Source organism: Homalodisca vitripennis, chromosome 8, assembly GCF_021130785.1.
Source record: "Homalodisca vitripennis isolate AUS2020 chromosome 8, UT_GWSS_2.1, whole genome shotgun sequence".
Taxonomy (NCBI): domain Eukaryota; kingdom Metazoa; phylum Arthropoda; class Insecta; order Hemiptera; family Cicadellidae; genus Homalodisca; species Homalodisca vitripennis.
The window spans coordinates 127,646,610-127,670,007 of record NC_060214.1 but is presented as its reverse complement, the minus strand read 5'-3'; the positions used below and the strand labels follow the sequence as shown (position 1 = coordinate 127,670,007).

Genomic DNA, 23,398 nt, shown 5'->3' with positions numbered 1-23,398 from the left:
ACGTTTTTAAGTCACATCGCGATACGATTAAACTCTTTAAATATCTCCGTCTTGCTGTGGAGAGTGGTAATTTTAAGTGAACAAATATTAAACCGAAACTACCAATAATTTATATCCTCCTGTACAGGTGAAATGAAGAACGAAGCTGTTTTAATTGACAAAAACTTCACTAATAAATTACCATCATGACTAACCGGAGTGACCGATAGGGCTTCCATCCTGTCGATAATTTATATCCTCCTGTACAGGTGAAATGAAGAACGAAGCTGTTTTAATTGACAAAAACTTCACTAATAAATTACCATCACGACTAACCGGAGTGACCGATAGGGCTTCCATCCTGTCGATAATTTATATCCTCCTGTACAGGTGAAATGAAGAACGAAGCTGTTTTAATTGACAAAAACTTCACTAATAAATTACCATCATGACTAACCGGAGTGACCGATAGGGCTTCCATCCTGTCGATAATTTATATCCTCCTGTACAGGTGAAATGAAGAACGAAGCTGTTTTAATTGACAAAAACTTCACTAATAAATTACCATCATGACTAACCGGAGTGACCGATAGGGCTTCCATCCTGTCGATAATTTATATCCTCCTGTACAGGTGAAATGAAGAACGAAGCTGTTTTAATTGACAAAAACTTCACTAATAAATTACCATCATGACTAACCGGAGTGACCGATAGGGCTTCCATCCTGTCGATAATTTATATCCTCCTGTACAGGTGAAATGAAGAACGAAGCTGTTTTAATTGACAAAAACTTCACTAATAAATTACCATCATGACTAACCGGAGTGACCGATAGGGCTTCCATCCTGTCGATAATTTATATCCTCCTGTACAGGTGAAATGAAGAACGAAGCTGTTTTAATTGACAAAAACTTCACTAATAAATTACCATCATGACTAACCGGAGTGACCGATAGGGCTTCCATCCTGTCGATAATTTATATCCTCCTGTACAGGTGAAATGAAGAACGAAGCTGTTTTAATTGACAAAAACTTCACTAATAAATTACCATCATGACTAACCGGAGTGACCGATAGGGCTTCCATCCTGTCGATAATTTATATCCTCCTGTACAGGTGAAATGAAGAACGAAGCTGTTTTAATTGACAAAAACTTCACTAATAAATTACCATCACGACTAACCGGAGTGACCGATAGGGCTTCCATCCTGTCGATAATTTATATCCTCCTGTACAGGTGAAATGAAGAACGAAGCTGTTTTAATTGACAAAAACTTCACTAATAAATTACCATCATGACTAACCGGAGTGACCGATAGGGCTTCCATCCTGTCGATAATTTATATCCTCCTGTACAGGTGAAATGAAGAACGAAGCTGTTTTAATTGACAAAAACTTCACTAATAAATTACCATCACGACTAACCGGAGTGACCGATAGGGCTTCCATCCTGTCGATAATTTATATCCTCCTGTACAGGTGAAATGAAGAACGAAGCTGTTTTAATTGACAAAAACTTCACTAATAAATTACCATCACGACTAACCGGAGTGACCGATATGGCTTCCATCCTGTCGATAATTTATATCCTCCTGTACAGGTGAAATGAAGAACGAAGCTGTTTTAATTGACAAAAACTTCACTAATAAATTACCATCATGACTAACCGGAGTGACCGATAGGGCTTCCATCCTGTCGATAATTTATATCCTCCTGTACAGGTGAAATGAAGAACGAAGCTGTTTTAATTGACAAAAACTTCACTAATAAATTACCATCATGACTAACCGGAGTGACCGATAGGGCTTCCATCCTGTCGATAATTTATATCCTCCTGTACAGGTGAAATGAAGAACGAAGCTGTTTTAATTGACAAAAACTTCACTAATAAATTACCATCACGACTAACCGGAGTGACCGATAGGGCTTCCATCCTGTCGATAATTTATATCCTCCTGTACAGGTGAAATGAAGAACGAAGCTGTTTTAATTGACAAAAACTTCACTAATAAATTACCATCACGACTAACCGGAGTGACCGATATGGCTTCCATCCTGTCGATAATTTATATCCTCCTGTACAGGTGAAATGAAGAACGAAGCTGTTTTAATTGACAAAAACTTCACTAATAAATTACCATCACGACTAACACACCTTGCTGACATGAGCCTGACCGACTATGACCGATATGGCTTCCATCCTGTATCCTGTACAGGTGAAATGAAGAACGAAGCTGTTTTAATTGACAAAAACTTCACTAATAAATTACCATCACGACTAACCGGAGTGACCGATATGGCTTCCATCCTGTCGATAATTTATATCCTCCTGTACAGGTGAAATGAAGAACGAAGCTGTTTTAATTGACAAAAACTTCACTAATAAATTACCATCATGACTAACCGGAGTGACCGATAGGGCTTCCATCCTGTCGATAATTTATATCCTCCTGTACAGGTGAAATGAAGAACGAAGCTGTTTTAATTGACAAAAACTTCACTAATGAATTACCATCATGACTAACCGGAGTGACCGATAGGGCTTCCATCCTGTCGATAATTTATATCCTCCTGTACAGGTGAAATGAAGAACGAAGCTGTTTTAATTGACAAAAACTTCACTAATAAATTACCATCACGACTAACCGGAGTGACCGATAGGGCTTCCATCCTGTCGATAATTTATATCCTCCTGTACAGGTGAAATGAAGAACGAAGCTGTTTTAATTGACAAAAACTTCACTAATAAATTACCATCACGACTAACCGGAGTGACCGATATGGCTTCCATCCTGTCGATAATTTATATCCTCTTGTACAGGTGAAATGAAGAACGAAGCTGTTTTAATTGACAAAAACTTCACTAATAAATTACCATCACGACTAACCGGAGTGACCGATATGGCTTCCATCCTGTCGATAATTTATATCCTCCTGTACAGGTGAAATGAAGAACGAAGCTGTTTTAATTGACAAAAACTTCACTAATAAATTACCATCATGACTAACCGGAGTGACCGATATGGCTTCCAACCTGTCGATAATTTGATGTTTTCTCCTGTCAAAGTAATTTTCGAAAAATCGATTTCTTTTATTGTTCTTGATTACATTTTTTTGTTTTTATTTACCGTATATTAACTGAAAATATGGGCATTCACAGCTGTTCCGCAATACAGTTTGAGCAATGTCTATACGTGAGATGTACCGGGCAACTGAAGTTGAGACACTAGCTGTGTAAGCCTGAAAATAATATTTTTTCAACTGCTCACAGTGCCGTAAGTCCTGAAAACTATTAATATAAAAATAAAACTTGTTAGCCTGATCAGGTGTTTTTCACACTTCAGGACTCCTCATGACTGCGAGAAGTCGTGGTTGACCGAGATGTTACTCTAATACAAACACTTTTGTGTTTAGGCTTAGAGTATAAAAAATACTAATAGTTCTCTCTCTGGTTTTTAATTACTCTGTGAGATGTTGTTTATATTCGAAACCAATCGTGTAATTTGCGTAATAACCATAAACTTTTAATGTCAATCTTGTAGTCTTGTATAGGACGACATTTATTGTATGCCTTAACTCGAAAAATAGAAATCATACCATTATTGAAGTGTTACTTACGACCTGTTGCTAAATATAGGCCTCTGAACTCTCGCTAAGATGCCACTCCAAAACTTAACTAATCAAACGTTGCCTTCAGGTTGTTGTTGTACTTATGATAATGTATTATGATGTTTAATTTTTTATTTTTCTTCTTAAATACGAGATAGTAATGTCCTTTCACCACGTGAATCGTGGATGAGAATGTTGAGTATAGCTCCAGTAGTGCAGCCAACGAAAGTGTCGGCGACCAAAAAGATTCAAACGACCTCATTATATCGTTTTGACATCATAGTGGATATCTACGTAGAATGAACACATTAGAACACGACCTGTTTATAGAAGGCAATTTCAATAAAGAATTAAATGTTAGTGTAAAGTTAAGTATTTTAGAGCATATAATAATACCTATATGTTGTGATGAAAATTGCTTAAAATCAAATGGTCTTTGTAAAGAATTTTTTAAACTTATAAATCGGTTCTTTGATATATTTGGTTTGAGTGTTAAACATTGCTTTATCCAAGAATATAGGAAAGAACAGTTTATGCATTGAGATGGATGGTAATATGGAATCAAGTGACATAGATGGTCGTAGTTAATCCTTCGTTGTTAAAATGGAAATTGTCGACAGTTACAAATTTAAATACTAAAAATAAAGCATTAGAAACCTTGGTTCAGGGGGTGGGTAGAATATTTATAATAATTTATATTAAGATATTGTGATAATAAGGGTTTAGTTTCATAGGGATTGTAATGGCAGCTGTAAAGATTGGGTGAAATGAATATTTGCATAAAAATGTTTACCTCTCGTACTGCAATTATAAAAATTTGTAAGCTTTTAAGATGTGTGATGTTAAATGAACAGAAGGACAGTAACCATGATGTAGAAGAGGTAGTCTAAACGGCTTAAAATGCAGTGAAAAGTGTTCATATTATCGAAAGGTTTTTAATCTGACAAAGATTTGATAGTGTCTAGTTAAAGGAAATACGAAAGGTTAGTTATTTTTTTACTTGGATATTTAAATTAAAGTTTACGAGATAGATTTACAGTTTTTCATCATAAATTTATTACCACATTGAAAACATAACGGGAAATCGGCAAGTAAAGTTTTTCATAATACAAAAATTTAATTATTAAGAGTGACATCAATTATGTTTAACACAAGCGTGTGTGGCGGTTTGTTGTTGTTTGTTAAGAAGAGTATTTTACAGAACAATTTATTAACAAATGACCAAAGAATCTAAGTAACTAACGGCTTACCCGAGTTATCCACAAGATCTGTGTAATAACATAATGTCTGATAACTTAAATTAACATTAACATTAAAATTCATTCACATTGACATTATACACATTAAAATTTTCAAATTATATTTAATTTAATTTTTCTTGTCATAGGTTAAGTGCTTGTAAGAAAAGGTCACATGGCCCTAAACTTCGCCTGTATTGATAATGCGTTTTTTCATTTCATTTTACAATATTTACTGTCTGATAACATTGACTCTCTGATAAAATTGACTGTCTGATAATATTAACAATATAACGCGAAGATCCGCAATGCTTACACTTGAATGCTGATTGAAACCAAACACATTCTCTCGCTCTCCTTATTTTCCCTTTCTGTAACACCATTTAACATGTACACTCACGGTTCATAAAGTACTCCATCAATTATTCCATCACTTTAAGTGAGACATAGCACACATCAAAACCCTTACTGTTTGGTTATTGTTTGCCGTGGTGAAATAAATTTGGTAACAAAAGTTTTATCTAAAAGTAACGCATGTTAAACTTCTCATAGACCTCCTTTTTTTACGTTATGAGAGTTTGAAAATATTGTATGGCCACCATCTTTAAACCAAGTATGATATTTTTATGAATTGTATAAACAGGTCCTAATTATACTAATTAGTTTACAAATTTTGAGTGTTATACCATTGTGTAGTTTAAAGACGCAATTCACAATCTAAAATACACAAACAGACATTTTGTTCTAACAAATAACCTGGTGGCTTTTGATAGAGTAAAATACGGACACCCTGTATATACGTACAACAGTGTGTGAGTGTGGGTGTGTAGCAACGCTACTTTAAAGAAGGTAACATTGCAAGATAATAATGCGTATTTCCTTATGAAGGAAATATAAATTTTCGGGATATTTTCCATCTTTAAGTGATATAAAATAATAGCTGATTTTTTGTATCACAGAACAATGGCAAATGTCCGGTAAAATATTATTTCCTTCACAATCAGCTTTCAATCGTCAAAAAATTTCAAACAAAGAATATATACTTACGTTTTCAATAATCATAATTGTAACTTGTTAACTGATTTTAAAAGTGAAATAAAAAAATGAATTCCTACAAGTCTCATAGGATCAAGAAAAATACAAGTTTTATTTGAATTAATTCCAAATATTTAAATATTATACGTTGTAAAAGTTCAAGTTTTGTACTTTGAATGTCTTTATTAGGACGTAATATGTTTTTGGTTTTGAATATAAATGAGGAATTACAAGTAGCCTACGGTAGATGTATTTAAAAATGAATACATTATGTAAATAACTGTAATATTGTAATTGTTTTCATAACGGAAACGGTTTTCATGGTCGGGTCTTACTATTTCTTCTTAGTTCTTTCAATGCTATTTGATAGGAATTCTAAATCATAGACTAGAACACTTCACTTCATGAGCCTCATCAATTTTAATAGCAACTGTTTTGCTTTTCGTTTCCAATGATAATTATTTTTTTACAGATTAAACATATAGTTGCATTTAATTATTTACTATGCGAACATCGAGATAAAATTTCATGATCTTTTTACAACGCCAAATGTTCGGTCAGAGCCTCGAGTACAAAGCTAAGACATAGCATACATACACGCGTAAGTTTACGTCGCATTATGGTCAATGCTTCCCGAGGTCTCCAAATACCTAAAGTAGTTCGTGCTGTATTATTTTGTTAAGTAATTATAGTGTAGTACTTAAGCATAAGATCCCACAAGTTCTTATATAAATGTTATTATGTGTAGTTTATACATACACACAGACAAATCTGGCCTGGCACATGTTTCAGTTGTAACTCTACAACAATTGTACATATATGTAGTAAATATTAGGCTAAAGTAATTTTAGTGACTACTTATTTTGGCGGGCTATGGATATATGTCATGTATTCACATGGAGGAAAACATTAATTTCGCATCACGCAACGTAACGTCACGATTGTTCGCTCTGTAGCCGTTAGTGGTGGGTCTATCGCGGCCATTTTGATGTCAGAAAGAGCGTTCAGTGGCTATACAGGCAAGCTACTGAGAGGCTACTGTCGTTCCTTGTTAAAGTGACTACTTCTTTTTATTAATAAATCTAACGTAAAATTGATTAACTCACTGTATCATTTAACAGCAGCTCATACGCATCAAAATTGAATTTTAGCACTGTTAATATTAATTAATATTTCAGTATTTTTATACTATTCCTAAAACCGTTAATTGACATTTTAAAATATAAATTTAATTTAACAATTTTAAACAACAGTACAATTCTATATGGAACAACAGATGCTATGTTTATAAGATATTTGGAAATTTCTTATTTCGGTTATTTTACACCCATAATTTCGTTTTTTGAATATAATGACAATGAAATGAAGTAATTATTTCATAAATACAAAATTGTAGAGAAAATGACAATGGCCAAATTGTAGAAAGTAATATACACGTTAATAATGAATATATAAATATTTATTACTTTAATATTTAGAAGTCAGTGATCATTGTAATATATGAAATGTAACAAATTTAGTTTAAAATGAATAGACAATATAAAACTGTTTATGTTATAGAATTGAGTGTCTCATATTATTTACAGTATAACAATAACCATTTTATTAATTTTCAAACGTATTTGATCAAGAAATATGTTCACACCCCGTTATAAGAAGTATTCACTTCTGTCGGTCAGTCCCGAGACTGCCTTTCTATTTTTTATTACATGACACTTTCGTTGATACATTTTTAATACAGTTCCGAAATGTAAAATATAAATATTTTTCTTAACACGCTAGGTATGGTTTAGGCTATATGGTATTAATTAAGAAATTAAAATATTTCTGAAATTAAAGGTGAATACTTTTTACATTTTGTTACTAAATATAAAAATATGACTACAGATGTTTCTGTAAACGAAACAAAATATTTTGCGGTAAAATATGAGTAAAGTTTTGTGAAATATTACTAGTATATTAACTACAGTATCATTTGTCTCTGTGTTAAATGTATATTTACTCATTCAACACGGAACGTTTCCATAATATACAATTTTATATTTATCAATAAAATTTGTTTGGATTTTATAGAACATAGAAAATCGTATATTATATTCCACTGTAATACATACTTGATATAATTCAGTCTATAGATGCTATAGAGTGGCATGGAATAGTTTTAAAACTAATACCATAATTGACAAATAGCATTTATCCATAAATTAATTTACTTTATTCCGATTATTTTAAAAGTACTGAATTCCGTGACATAAATTAAATAATTAATAGAACTCGGTATTGCAACGGTATAGTTAATGGTCTGTTACCTGACAGATATTATCCTGAATATATCGACACAATAATTACAAGTGCACACACACACGCACGCACAAGGGTAGTAGTAGCGATCCCTGCGCTCCTCACACTGGGTCGCTGGAGCCCTGTCTCGACATCGGCTATCTCCGCCACACCTCGGGTGAGTTCGGCCCACTGCCGTAACACTGCCAGTTAATGGGCCAGAAACCTTCTGTCCAGGGATTGTGGTCAAGTGTAATTTCACTTCATGCCCGAATACGTTTTAATTCGGCCGAATGCAGTCTCGTGTTTACGTCTGAGGCTCTGGTTCAACGGAAATGCTGAAATATTGTTCTCAAAAACAACGCGTTGGTCCAGAAACAATATGAAAATTAAAAAGTTTCGCTGACATATGTTGATGCAATTGAATGTTTCAAGCGACCTACCACGTAACTTTATATTGCAAAACATATATTTATAATTCACGTGGAGTTTGCTTGAATACAAAAAAACCTTAACAAATAAACTACCGTAATTACTGTGGGGAATGCTCGAAACTTGGTCATCGTATAATCATAAGTTTTCAGATTATTATATATAAATTAATTGAACATATCTTGCTATGCAGGAAACTACCGTAATTATTGTGGGGAATGCTCGAAACTTGGTCATCGTATAATCATAAGTACTCACCAAGAAACGAGCTATAAACTGATAACTTGCTTTTATTACTGTTTGCGATAACTTACAAATAATTACAAATAATTCTTACCAGTGTTAAAGATAATTATTTTTTTAAAGGTAAATTTCAAAATCTACGAAACCTAATAAAATGAGGCGTTATCTTACAGATGGGGTATGAAACACATTCTAGCTCTCAATCAACATCCACGATCTCACTGACCTCGAGAGCGTAGGAAGAAACGACTGAAACTATAATCTATTTTAGTTGTTCCTAAAATCTTAAATATATACAATTATTATGTTCTGGAAAGAGGTCTTAATAATTTTTAGCCCAATCCCTACTGAGAAATAGTCTACCTTAAAATGCTTTACGCGATTCCAAAAATTACTGACGTATACAAGTTGCTGCCCACAATAATGTTATATCATGATAATCATTTACGAGGGTCCCTCCGACTCGACGGTCACACTCCGGGCGGGACCCGACTCGCGTACAATTACATTCCGATTTCAGGCCTCTTCTCAATAGACTTGGAATAAAATACGCGCTGTAGATATTTTGTCGTTGCTTCTTCAGCCTTGCTGGTGGCTGCCGGTTTTTGTTCGCACTTGTGAGTAATGATGACTAATAACCCGGGCGAGGGATAAGGTATACATCTACGCTTTCTGAAGGATACGCTACCCATCACACTGCCTGTTATAGTTGTTATTTTCAATGTTTTGTTGTTTTCCCGATGTTTGGTACCGCGCTCTAGTTCACTCATTGAAGAAAACATTTAACCCTCAAACTCCTTCTGAACTAAGCCCAATCAACATTCTATCGTGTCTCTCGAAATATCTCTAGAGAGTAGTTTACCAATACTTTTCTTATAACTATAATATTCAGACCAAATTCCGATCTGAATTCAAATCTAATAACACAACCACTACAACCTAGAGAGACAACTTGAGACTAGTTTGCCATTTAATATTATATGACTTCTCCAAGGCCTACGACCGAGTATTCCTCCCTTTCCTCCGTATCACATTGAAGAAGTGTAGTATCTCCGATGGTTGTGTTAATTGGGTCTAGTCTTACCTTACTGGAAGTCAGCAATGTGTGAAGGAAGGGAATAATATGTCAGACTGGAAACCTGATTCGCGAGTGGTCCCACAGAGCTTTGTCTTTGGGCCAATTTTATTCTCACTTTATATAAAACGATGTTACTTCAATTAAAATACATACACTGACGTTCCCTCTTTACCAAACGAAGTAGCATCTTGGGTATAGAAGCCATTAATATTTAGGCAATAAAACAAGGGCTGAAACTAAATGAAAACAAAACGCAATTATCATATAATGATAAACCGAATTAATCTTGACACGGCCCCGAAACTTAAACTTACTGTGTGAACTAAATTTAAACAAACTTGAATGTATCGCGTTCACCATGAACGCAAATCTCAAATGGACTGAGCAAGTTATGATAACGTGCAAAAGAGTATTTGCTGGCATTCACGGTTTGCCTTATACCTGCCATTTAATGTTAAAATGATGCTCATTAAGACGTATACTACCACAGTTTCACTACTGTGATGTCGTGATGAGTGACATGACCGTTCAGCAATCGGACAGACTCTAGCGTGCTCAGAACTACTGTATTAGATTTAGTTTTAATCTAAGATGTCATGGGCACGTTTCACAAAATGTTCAGTAATTGTCACTCATGAAACTTCACCAGCTACGTAAATTCCACATTCTTTCTATTCTACATTTAATTATTAAAACCAATAATCCTGTCTATCTGTCCGATCATTTCAACTTTATCTCTGATATTAGTGAACGACCTACAAGAAGGGGAGTCACATTACTATCAATTCCAATTCATCGTTCAACACTTTTTAGTAAATCCTTTACTGTCGCCTTGGGAACGCTCTCCCCGATGATATTAGATGTATTGAGGACCTTGGGGGTGACGGGTGTTGCTGCTTGTTGCGGTCATGTGGACAATCGGTGTGTTAGAGTGATTGAACGTGTTTTTGCTCCTTGTTTTATATTTATTACAATGTATATCGTTTTTATTTTGTATTTTTGGATTTCAGTCCATTTTTAATCGATTTCCCCCCAAGTTCATTTAATTTATATACATTAGGCAATTTTTTTATTTTCTATTTTAAGTTAATTATTTACCTCAATCTACTTTATAATTTCCGGGCTTGAGTGATAGAGAGGGCTAGATAGTCCTAACTCCGTCTCTTTAATTGATAGCCCTTTTTTATTTCCATTACGCCCACAACAACTTGCCTTCAGTATGTGACTTGTGGAAAAATAGAAATAGTAACAAAACATTTGTTTTTTAAAACTTTTTCTTTATTTTGATTCTCCTTAATATATTACATCAGATTTGGAAGTATTACGAGCACGGAAATATCTTTCAGTGACAAGATTTACTTAGCGATACTATCATGGATAGTATAAATAAATATGGGAAGCTGCACGAAATAAGTTTAACGGTTACCTTTCACCTTTGTGAGATTGTATCTGTATCTGCGCCCTTAATGTTGTTATATTAACTGGCCCCTACAATATAAATATGGGAAGCTGCACGAAATAAGTTCAACGGTTACCTTTCACCTTGTGAGATTGTATCTGTATCTGCGCCCTTAATGTTGTTATATTAACTGGCCCCTACAATATAAATATGGGAAGCTGCACGAAATAAGTTTAACGGTTACCTTTCACCTTGTGAGATTGTATCTGTATCTGCGCCCTTAATGATGTTATATTAACTGGCCCCTACAATATAAATATGGGAAGCTGCACGAAATAAGTTTAACGGTTACCTTTCACCTTGTGAGATTATATCTGTATCTGCGCCGTTAATGTTGTTATATTAACTGGCCCCTACAATATAAATATGGGAAGCTGCACAAAATAAGTTTAACGGTTACCTTTCACCTTGTGAGATTGTATCTGTATCTGCGCCCTTAATGTTGTTGTATTAACTGGCCCCTACAATATAAATGTGGGAAGCTGCACGAAATAAGTTTAACGGTTACCTTTCACCTTGTGAGATTATATCTGTATCTGCGCCGTTAATGTTGTTATATTAACTGGCCCCTACAATATAAATGTGGGAAGCTGCACGAAATAAGTTTAACGGTTACCTTTCACCTTGTGAGATTGTATCTGTATCTGCGCCCTTAATGTTGTTATATTAACTGGCCCCTACAATATAAATATGGGAAGCTGCACGAAATAAGTTTAACGGTTACCTTTCACCTTGTGAGATTGTATCTGTATCTGCGCCCTTAATGTTGTTGTATTAACTGGCCCCTACAATATAAATGTGGGAAGCTGCACGAAATAAGTTTAACGGTTACCTTTCACCTTGTGAGATTATATCTGTATCTGCGCCGTTAATGTTGTTATATTAACTGGCCCCTACAATATAAATGTGGGAAGCTGCACGAAATAAGTTTAACGGTTACCTTTCACCTTGTGAGATTGTATCTGTATCTGCGCCCTTAATGTTGTTATATTAACTGGCCCCTACAATATAAATATGGGAAGCTGCACAAAATAAGTTTAACGGTTACCTTTCACCTTGTGAGATTATATCTGTATCTGCGCCGTTAATGTTGTTATATTAACTGGCCCCTACAATATAAATATGGGAAGCTGCACAAAATAAGTTTAACGGTTACCTTTTACCTTGTGAGATTGTATCTGTATCTGCGCCGTTAATGTTGTTATATTAACTGGCCCCTACAATATAAATATGGGAAGCTGCACAAAATAAGTTTAACGGTTACCTTTTACCTTGTGAGATTGTATCTGTATCTGCGCCGTTAATGTTGTTATATTAACTGGCCCCTACAATATAAATATGGGAAGCTGCACAAAATAAGTTTAACGGTTACCTTTCACCTTGTGAGATTGTATCTGTATCTGCGCCCTTAATGTTGTTATATTAACTGGCCCCTACAATATAAATATGGGAAGCTGCACGAAATAAGTTCAACGGTTACCTTTCACCTTTGTGAGATTGTATCTGTATCTGCGCCCTTAATGTTGTTGTATTAACTGGCCCCTACAATATAAATATGGGAAGCTGCACGAAATAAGTTCAACGGTTACCTTTCACCTTGTGAGATTGTATCTGTATCTGCGCCCTTAATGTTGTTGTATTAACTGGCCCCTACAATATAAATATGGGAAGCTGCACGAAATAAGTTCAACGGTTACCTTTCACCTTGTGAGATTGTATCTGTATCTGCGCCCTTAATGTTGTTATATTAACTGGCCCCTACAATATAAATATGGGAAGCTGCACGAAATAAGTTCAACGGTTACCTTTCACCTTGTGAGATTGTATCTGTATCTGCACTCTTAATGTTGTTGTATTAACTTGCTTTTAAAAAGTCTGGCCAATTTTAAATTTGAATTTTGAGTCTATCTGATTGATACATGCAAACATAGTACTCTTAATCTTATGATCATTTTCTCAGGACAACCTCTTGCTTGTGCTCAGCGAATTGGGGTTGAAGAGATTGGTAAGGTCTGTTAACACACAGTCATGTCGAGGTACTTTTTTAATTGAGATTTTTGTACATCGATTCCCATCCATTGTACGAGATTATTTGAATCAATTCTCGATGAAAAAGTTGTAAAATAGACTAAATTCTTTCAGATTATTGTATATAATCATATACTGTATGTACACAAGTACTTCCAACTTGAATCCATTGCTTACAAAATCATGTAAATTAAACCGTGGTAACTGTTTTTAAATTGTGAGCACGGAAAGAATAATTCTTGACAGCTTAAACGCTACAAATTAAATGTTTAAGATTGTACATTACAAAAAAAATAATATCGGTATGGCTTATACAACGCCCAGAGTTAATGCCCTTAGTTATCGTTTGTACATTAATATTAATAAAACTTAATGGGAAATACGAAGCCATAAAATCACTTTACTGAAAAATGCACAAGCCTTATCAAGCGCTCTTGTCTTGTTCTTTTGAAGTGAAGTTTAAACTTTCCTTTACCGCAGTTAAGTACACGAGACTCGACCGGTGACGAGATACGGCCATTAATAAGTCAAGGCACAGTTATGGAGGACTGTGACATCATTAAGGGAGGGCGTGACGTCATAGAAACAAAGCTGATGGTGAGGGGTGAGGTGGCGGTGTTATGAGGTCATGAGCTGGAGTTTCATTACATGACGTTTACTGTTACCGCTGTTCAGTGCCCGTTATGAGCTCTCATGAGATGAGCTACAGGTTACATTCTGATACTCTATCATAAATTTCACAATTTTAAATACCCAAACAAGGAATAATTATGTGTCAAAACCATGGAGTTGTGAGCAAGAAATGCTGTAAATAAAAATAATGGTAGAGTTACTCTTATTTGACAGAATTAAACTGGGACACGGTGGGATTATTTGAAAAAATTGTCAATTTTGCTAAAAACCCCCATTTTTTGGTTGTGGAGTAAACTCATATTGTGGCAAAATGAATAAAAACACAAGAAGAAAATAGTGAAAACTGAATGTCCGTAAGTAAAGTTGACTACATTAAATATTGCGACCCATTACTCCCGTTACCTGCTTATTGTTAGTTAATATCGTTGAAACAGCATCTATTTTGCACATAGTGTTAAAAAACTATGTTTATTGGATTCTTTGTTCAGGTCTCATCAAGAACTGTGATTCTTTGATCACTCGATTTGTGTTTTCATTTCAAACGTTTTAGTTTTCATGTTGCAGAAGTAAAGGAACTCAGACATCCATAGTAAGCACATTATTCCTTAGTTATACTACATCATGTACTTTCAAACAAGAGGTGATCATTTTCAACCATTCTAAGTTTCAAGGTGAGGTGAGGACTTTTAGGACATTCTTCAGTGATCAAGATCCAAATAGTGAAATCAATTCATCACTCGTCAAACATTATTGTGGAGTTGAAATGTGACATGCTTTTAAATCTTAACTATGCGGCGGAGGGTTCTTACTAAAATTTAATATACGATTATGATGGAATCAGCCTATTCCAATAGCCTCAGGAAAGCACTTTAAGTAAAATTTCCACACAACTTGACCGAGCAAGATCCCAGGAGACCAAAGCCGCCATCGTTGAAATATAATTAGTTTACCCTAAAAAAGCTTAATCGCATAAATATTTCGCTTAAGTTCACCGGCGAGTTCTGTACGCTGCCCTGTTTTGTTCCAATATAGTGTGTAGGCTTTGGAACATTCACAAGTCCGTTTTTATAGAGCTGCAGAAAATAAGAAAACATATTTTCCAACATAGATTCCTAATCCAATCTAGATTACAGTACTCAATTAGTTTCTGGGGAAGTACTTATACATTTTTGATAAATAAGTTAAAAGTAACACAAAATTATTTCATGCTTATTATATTAAGTAGAAGCAAAAGAGATAGCGTTTTTCCACTATATGTGCAATTGAAAATCTTGCCTATAGAACATCTATACGTATACAAAGTTTTGAGACTTTTTTATACTAGAAGCGGAAATTTAGGTACAAGTGGTTTGACGTATAAAACTAGAATTAGAGAAAGTAGAATCTTCAGGTTACCTTAAGTTAATAAAGAACTCTATAGACAGTCCATTCAATACGTAGGCCCAAAATTATTTAATCAAATGACTGATGAAATCAAATCGAGTAATAACTTAAAACAATTCTGCTCCTTACTAAAATTCTGGCTATTTACAAAACCTGATATTGCTTTTTTAACCAGTGTATTAATTTAAGTTTTATGCAACCACTTGTTACATTGTTTACATCATTATTACATAATTTTCAACCTGATTGTGTAAAACTGTCATAATTATAGTAGTGTGTACGTGTGAATGTATGTTTTAGAGTGTGGATGTTCTATGGTATGCATGTGATTTTTCTGATATTTGTATGTAATTTTATGTAATACATTAATTAAATTTTGCATTATTTTAATATATTTGTTTATACAGTTTTTGTAAAATTATTTATGATTTTAGTACATAAGATTGTATATTTGTATTTGTTTTCAAAACAGTTTTTTTTTTAATTTTTTCATTGTCTAATTAGTTCCTAGTCACTCTATATTGTATAAACGTCTGCTATATGTATTTATTTTGGTTGTCGTTTTTTTGTAGTCTTGTGCAGACGTCGCGGAAAGCACGTTGACTTGACCTTTTAGTTTTTTTGTGTTAGAGCAAGTTATAAACTTGTGAATATATTTGTGTATTGTTTATCTGTTACACTGACCAGCTACTGGTTTTTGGTCAGGTACTTCCTAAGTTTTTCATTTACTTGTAAACATGAATGTAAATGTTGGAAAATAAATATTTATTATTTATTTATATTTCCTAAACTTTCTGTAATTAAAAAGTTTGTTATATCACAAACGGTTTTTAGATATCGATTCCATAAGAATTATTCGATAACCAAGAGCTGCCTAAACACGTTAACAAGTGGTACAAAATTGTTCTTATAAGTATCTCAGGCATGTTTAGTCACATCATTACATTCCATACAGCGTCCGTTCATAGTTCCACAACTTCGTTATTTATGAGCGAAGAAAATTTAAAGTGTGTGGAGTGTCTATTATATTTTCTAAACTTTTTGCAATACATACAATGTTTTGTACCTGAAACAGTTTTAAAGTTATCGATTATACGTATATCTCATGACAAATCAATTATACAAATTTTTAGTTAACAATATTTTTTGGGGATTTCAAAGTTAATTTTATTGCTCTAGTATCCTTTAGCCATGATCCACCTCATATGTTCTGGGTCTGGATTCTGACACTGCGTTCACTAAATATAGCCTTAAATGTAATATAGATCCGCTATTAATATTAACCACACATCATCATTAGAGTGTTGTTCATTATAGTACATATTAAATTATATTTTCCATATTTTTTATATTTTATTATTTATCTATTTATATGAAATGTGCTGAGTTCTACACCTAAAAACTAGTACTCTATTGCGTATATAAATTCGGGTGACAGGGATTTTAAAGGTGTAACGTATCGAGTTCTTGATGTTATTATCACTCAATTTTAGCTAAATTACTTATTCCAATTTCATTTAGGATATTGTACTTTTCAATAAACATTATTGCCAACAATAATATATGTTCAACGCGTCGAGAATATTATGAAATGGAGGAAAGAGGTTGGAAGGAAGTGAATGGAGATTCGGCTGGACGAGGAAGAAAGTTAGTAGGCTTACCTTTTGCTCCACATTATAGTCAAATACATGCTTTTTACATATATTATTTTAGAAATGGTTCTGTTTCATAACCCACCACTTTACTCAACCCATATTATCAGGTAACTTAAAAGCTCGAATAAGTACATGTAATTATTGTTATAACTAACATTTTATCCCTGATTGTTTTGTAACTTTAGTATGTTAACGTGTTTATATGTTAATGTATTGTTGAATGTATAACTAACTACGCACATTTCCCATAATTAATACAATGTAACGGTTCGACACCCCACGCTGGTTGCATAACAGGTTTTGCTAAAGTAATGCAGCAAAATATTAAATCCGCACTTGAGTGATTTTCTAAAGGAAATTAATTTTGGCTTCATACATTAAATTGGCGAACCAATCGATTAGTCAACCATCAGATGTAATTAGGCTTCTTTCGTTGCCAATTCTGAAAAATGAAGAAACAATCAAACCTAAAGTATCACACAGATTATGTATTTGTAGTAAACCAATGCGGAGTCACAGTATGGTTTTAAGAAGTTCATCTACCATGAATAAATAATACAAAAGGTCCACTGCCGTCCAAGGAGTTTTTTGTCGCCGTTTCTGACGTGACTAGTGCAGACCTGTATTCTGTACCTAGTTCAGTTTTAAAAAGCAGTGTTTAGCTTTTATAAAGTACATGTTTTAGAGTTAGTGAGCGTATAATAGACACACAACATTGTTGTTATTGTTGTTCCTGACTTATGCGTGTCACAACGCTCTAGTATGTTTTGTTTATTTTAACCTAGACTTTAGTCATTCATTAGTTTGTTTATTTACCTGAAGGAGAGATCAGATTGCAGATCTCGAGAAGAAGTGTTACTGATTTTTTTTACTGAACGATGGCAAGTATCCGGAAAATCCTGTTTCCTTCACAATCCTTCCACTTTCAAAAACAAACTACAAATACAAAAAGTTCATTTCACTATGTGCAGTGCGGACAGAAAGACAGACGTACACACAATTATGCAGAAAAGCAATGTGTACACCTCTCTGGCAAACAACAGAGATGTTGTGTGGTTGCCGAGTGATAGGGTTCGATGACGCAAAGCTATATTTCATGGTTGAAATGCACAATAAAAGAGCTCATTCTTGTCTATTTAGAAATTACGTGCCATACATTGTTCAAAGTCTTCAAACACAATTTTTTGACATATTGTGCCACATGATATATTCATATTTGTTTTAGTAAGTTAGGTTGTAAAGCAGTGTTCTAATTAAAGTTCCTAGCACGTTTACTACTATACAAGAGTGCGGTGAAGTTAATTATGTTGTTACAGACTTTTAAATTTGACTCCAATTTATTATGTTTTATTTTACTCTACAAAAACAATCTCTCATGTCTCATATAATTGTACACCATTTCTTTACAAATTTATTCATTCAGGTATTCGGTTGCCATCAAGGTTAGCCATAAAAGTAATGTAACCGGTGGTATTCCACTCATATCTTTTAACCGCTATTTACCTCGTTTTTTCGGCCAAACTCGTAATTTACTCACTATCGGATATGTCGATAAAGATAAAAAGTACGAAATCGAGGGGAATCTCAATGTTGCAGGTTTGAATATGCATTGTTGCAGGTTTGAATATGCATTGTTGCATGTGATATTCACTAATGCTCAGCCGAACCCCATGGAATGACATGCGCCGCAATCGAACTAAATGTTCCTCTTATTGCAATGAGGCTGCATGCAAAGTTCCAAATCTATTTTTCCTCTTATAGCAATGAGCTTGCATGCACAGTTCCAAATCTATTGTTCCTCTTATAGCAATGAGGCTGCATGCACAGTTCCAAGTCTATTGTTCCTCTTATAGCAATGAGGCTGCATGCACAGTTCCAAGTCTATTGTTCCTCTTATAGCAATGAGGCTGCATGCACAGTTCCAAGTCTATTGTTCCTCTTATAGCAATGAGGCTGCATGCACAGTTCCAAATCTATTGTTCCTCTTATAGCAATGAGGCTGCATGCACAGTTCCAAGTCTATTGTTCCTCTTATAGCAATGAGGCTGCATGCACAGTTCCAAGTCTATTGTTCCTCTTATAGCAATGAGGCTGCATGCACAGTTCCAAGTCTATTGTTCCTCTTATAGCAATGAGGCTGCATGCACAGTTCCAAGTCTATTGTTCCTCTTATAGCAATGAGGCTGCATGCACAGTTCCAAATCTATTGTTCCTCTTATAGCAATGAGGCTGCATGCACAGTTCCAAGTCTATTGTTCCTCTTATAGCAATGAATCTGCATGCACAGTTCCAAATCTATTGTTCCTCTTATAGCAATGAGGCTGCATGCACAGTTCCAAGTCTATTGTTCCTCTTATAGCAATGAGGCTGCATGCACAGTTCCAAATCTATAACTCAGTTCGTTTTTAAGATGTGGTGCAGATAGACAAATAGAAAGAGTGATAGGCTTCGCTAAAGCTCAGCCAATCATTTATGTTATATCGTATTGAAATTTCATTAGAACGCAATGCATCTATAGGAGTACAAAGTGTTCAGGCCAAAGCCAGTGCAAAAATTAGGTTTCAGCAACATTTAGTATAGTAGTGTGGTCAGAAACCGGAACCTTCCATTTCTGTTCACTGTGGAGGAGAGAACAGCTTGCAACGTGGAGATGTTTACCCTCGATTTTGAACTTTTTATTTTTAGCGTCAAATCTGATGGTGAGTAAATTATGAGTTCGGCTGAATACACGGAGTAGGTAGCGGTTACAAGGTATGAGTACAATGCGGGCCAGTATCAGTAAAGTTCCTGTATTTTAGTGCAATATTTGGCACGTCCAGTTTACAAACTGCGACTTATAAATGACACACATAGCTGGCACGTTGTACGTTGTAGCGCACTTCGTTGAAATTTACGTCCCGGTCACAATTCACTTCGACCCCGTCCGTAATGGTCGCCATACCGGGCAGCTGCGTTAACAGCGGGGTTACCACAACTCAATGTGTAAACACATCAACTTTTGTTATGTATTTGTGTCCATAAATTACATTATTATAAGGTGTAATTTTTAGATTCATAAAACTTTAGGATTCTGTTGATTATAAGCGAGTTTAAAGTGGATACATATGAATTAATTCCCTTTTTAAGCAAAACTCTGTAGAGGCACACAAAAGTAGTACAGTGAAAGGGGATAATATTTCTGATCCCTTTTCGTCAATCCCTCTATCATCTCTATCCCTTTTTGTATTATATTTTTTTATTTATATTCATACATCTTTGTATGTAATAATATATAAATCTATTATATAAAAATGAAACTGTTCGTGTGTAACAGCATCACTCACAAACGGCTGGACGGATTCGCCTAATTTTTTTTTTAATTTGTTCGTCTTGATCTGTAGAAGGTTATAGGATACTTTTTATCCCTTTCCCGATTCAGGATTCCGCCCCACTGGTTACAGAAATACCCGTAAGAAATGCATTGCAGCAAACATATGTTATTAAGTGAAAGAGTCTTTTCAAATTTTTAATCAGCTGTTCTTTGTAAACATATATAATGCGACAAAAAATATATTTATATATAATTTAATTACTACACTTATAGTTTTAAAGCATAGAGTAAGCTTAAGAGAAACGACAAATTTTGTTTAAACTGTTTCTGCAATCACTGTTAAACATAGACTTTACTATCCAGATAAGACAATTCAAATTTGACGTAAAAATTCACCTTTAACTGCAATATTTATTTAATATAAACCATGCTCATGCTTGATCAGAAGAGCAATGCAGATATCATAATTACTATCTTACGTTGGCTACAAATATAAAGAATGTTATAAAATCAACCTTAGTTGTTTTTTTTTGACAGAAGTATCAGGAATGTGGTACATACCTTCATAATGCGCCCAAGAAGCTCACGAAGGAACGACTATCAATTATCTCAGCAATGTTTAGAATGTGATAGAAAATGAATAAGTGAATATAGTGTACTGTTTTCAACGGGAAATTGCGTGCGAAGCCGCGGGAAACTTATTGAAATGCGCAGCGAAGCGCGCCGGGTCCGCTAGTAAAATATAAAGTTGATGGTTTGGTTTTAGAATAAAATAATGTTTAAAAAAATATTTAATTGTACAGTATTCTATGTTGATTGAGGCCTCAATCTATTTAGAACCTAAGGCATCATTAAATATGTAGATGTTATAATAATAGTTATCTATGTACATACAAATACAACACAATAATAACTATTCGGCACGGCAATATGATCATCGTCTGCTGCGATAGCTTCTTGCAAAAACCGTCAACAAAGCTAGAGTGGGGTTATCAATCTGAAGGAGGCAGGTGTGTACTCGTATATCCTGTGTTACCCACTTACAGTAGTGTTTTTGGTACTATTGTAGTAAAATATGGCTTTATACAGGGTGTCAATTAAGTCTGGAACCTCTTTTTTTAATTTTTGAACCATAATAGAAAGAAATACCAAAGTTCACACGTGCTTACTGGTGATAGTAACGCACATATCTGCCCAATTACCGACCGGATAATCCCTTTGGGGGACGGTCCACAAGGAGTCAGACAAAATTCTAAAATAGCAGCATAAGTAAAGTTTGGTATCAAATTAAAGGTCTTACTTAGCAGAGTACAATGCCGCAAAACCGGACTTCAAAAGGTGGATTCATTCAGTAGTTATAGCTACTTGAATTTTAAAACAATTGAACAATGTAAATTATTAAGTATTACAAGTAAACACCAATTTTTAAGTACCTGTGATCAAAACGTAAGTGTTCAAAATGTTCCCCTCCCATCATCTGACAATGTAGTAATCGAAGCCAGGAATCAATAATTATTACCAATAACACAACTACTGTTAGAATGTGAAAGTGGCAGATTGAGTCATACACAGCATCCACAGAAACTTAACGTTTAGGCAGGTATTATAGGAAATTAAATTATGGGCCCATTATTGATCAATGGTAATTTAAATGGTGACTCGTATCTAGCAATGCTCCAAAATGAGATAATTCCTGCACTACAAGCTGCTCTTGGTCGACAATTAAAAGAATTTATTTCCAACAAGATGGCGCGCCACCACACTTTGCTCTCCTTGTTAGAGAATACTTGGATACAATATTCCTTCACAGATAGATTGGAAGACGTGGTGCAGTAGAGTGGCCTGCTCGTTCCCCTGATTTATCTCCGCTGGATTTATTTCTTTGGGGATACCTCAAAGATAAAGTTTATCATACTAAGCCTCGAGATTTGGCGCACCTAAGAAATCTCATAGTCCAAGAAGCTCAAGATATTCCCCGTGACTACCTTCAAAATGCAGTGGATGGCTTTTACAACCGCCTAGGACATTGCCAGACGATGGTAGGGGAACATTTTGAACACTTACTTTGATAACAGGTACTTAGAAATTGGTGTTTACTTGTAATACTTTATAATTTACATTGTTCAATTGTTTTAAAATTCAAATAGCTATAACTACTGAATGAATCCACCTTTTTAAGTCCGGTTTGCGGCATTGTACTCTGCTAAGTAAGACCTTAAATTTGATAACAAACTTGACCAATGCTGCTATTTAAGAATTTTGTCTGACTCCTTGTGGACCGTCCCCCAAAGGGATTATCTGGTCGGTAATTGGGCAGATATGTGCGTTAATATCACCAGTAAGCACGTGTGAACTTTGATATTTTTTTATATTGTGGTTTAAAAATTAAAAAAGAGGTTCCAGACTTAATTGACACCCTGTATGTTATTTTCTGTATGTTCTCTTATGGCACGGACCTAATGAACCCCTAATGCACTTAAAAGGACCTCTGCGCTTGCCTTGATACATTTATGCTTACATTTCATGGTATTTTTTCAGTAATGTATATAATTTAGGATATCTGCACGTTTTGATGTATTTCTTTGTGATGATACAAGAAGCGATGAGTTTGTACATTGAGAACCTATCACTGTTTATGTTGACAGGCACATAAATAATTATCAGTAGGGTAGATCGAGGCAATGCCGTATACTTTAGGGAGAGTTTTGATGGTTTACTTATTAGATTAGATTAGAATTATTGAGTTTTGATGGTTTACTTATTAGATTAGATTAGAATTATTAGATTATATTTCGAAACCTTGACCTATTGTTTACCAGAAAGGTTTTCTATAAACTGTAACGTATTCATTCATTTAACAATATATTTGAGAATGTACTTATAATTTTCCTGCAACTTCACACTTTACAGTATTGCCCCGATCACATCTCTGTAATAACGTGTAATTCTTTACTAAACCACATCTGAATTTATTTTTAAATAAGTACAGAAAATGAACAATTAAATTTTAATGCTTGGAAAATATGAAGATAACTG

The 23,398-nt window shown here is 34.4% G+C and overlaps 1 protein-coding gene across 1 annotated transcript in view; it reads right to left on the bottom strand.

Moving 5' to 3' along the window:
* Positions 1–8,283, bottom strand: part of LOC124368383 — a 104,556-nt gene extending 96,273 nt beyond the window's left edge. Inside the window, exon 1 of the mRNA XM_046825671.1 lies at positions 8,171–8,283. The gene's annotated coding sequence lies outside the window, so the exon portion shown is untranslated. The remainder of the gene's footprint in view (positions 1–8,170) is intronic.
* Positions 8,284–23,398: the final 15,115 nt, after the last annotated feature.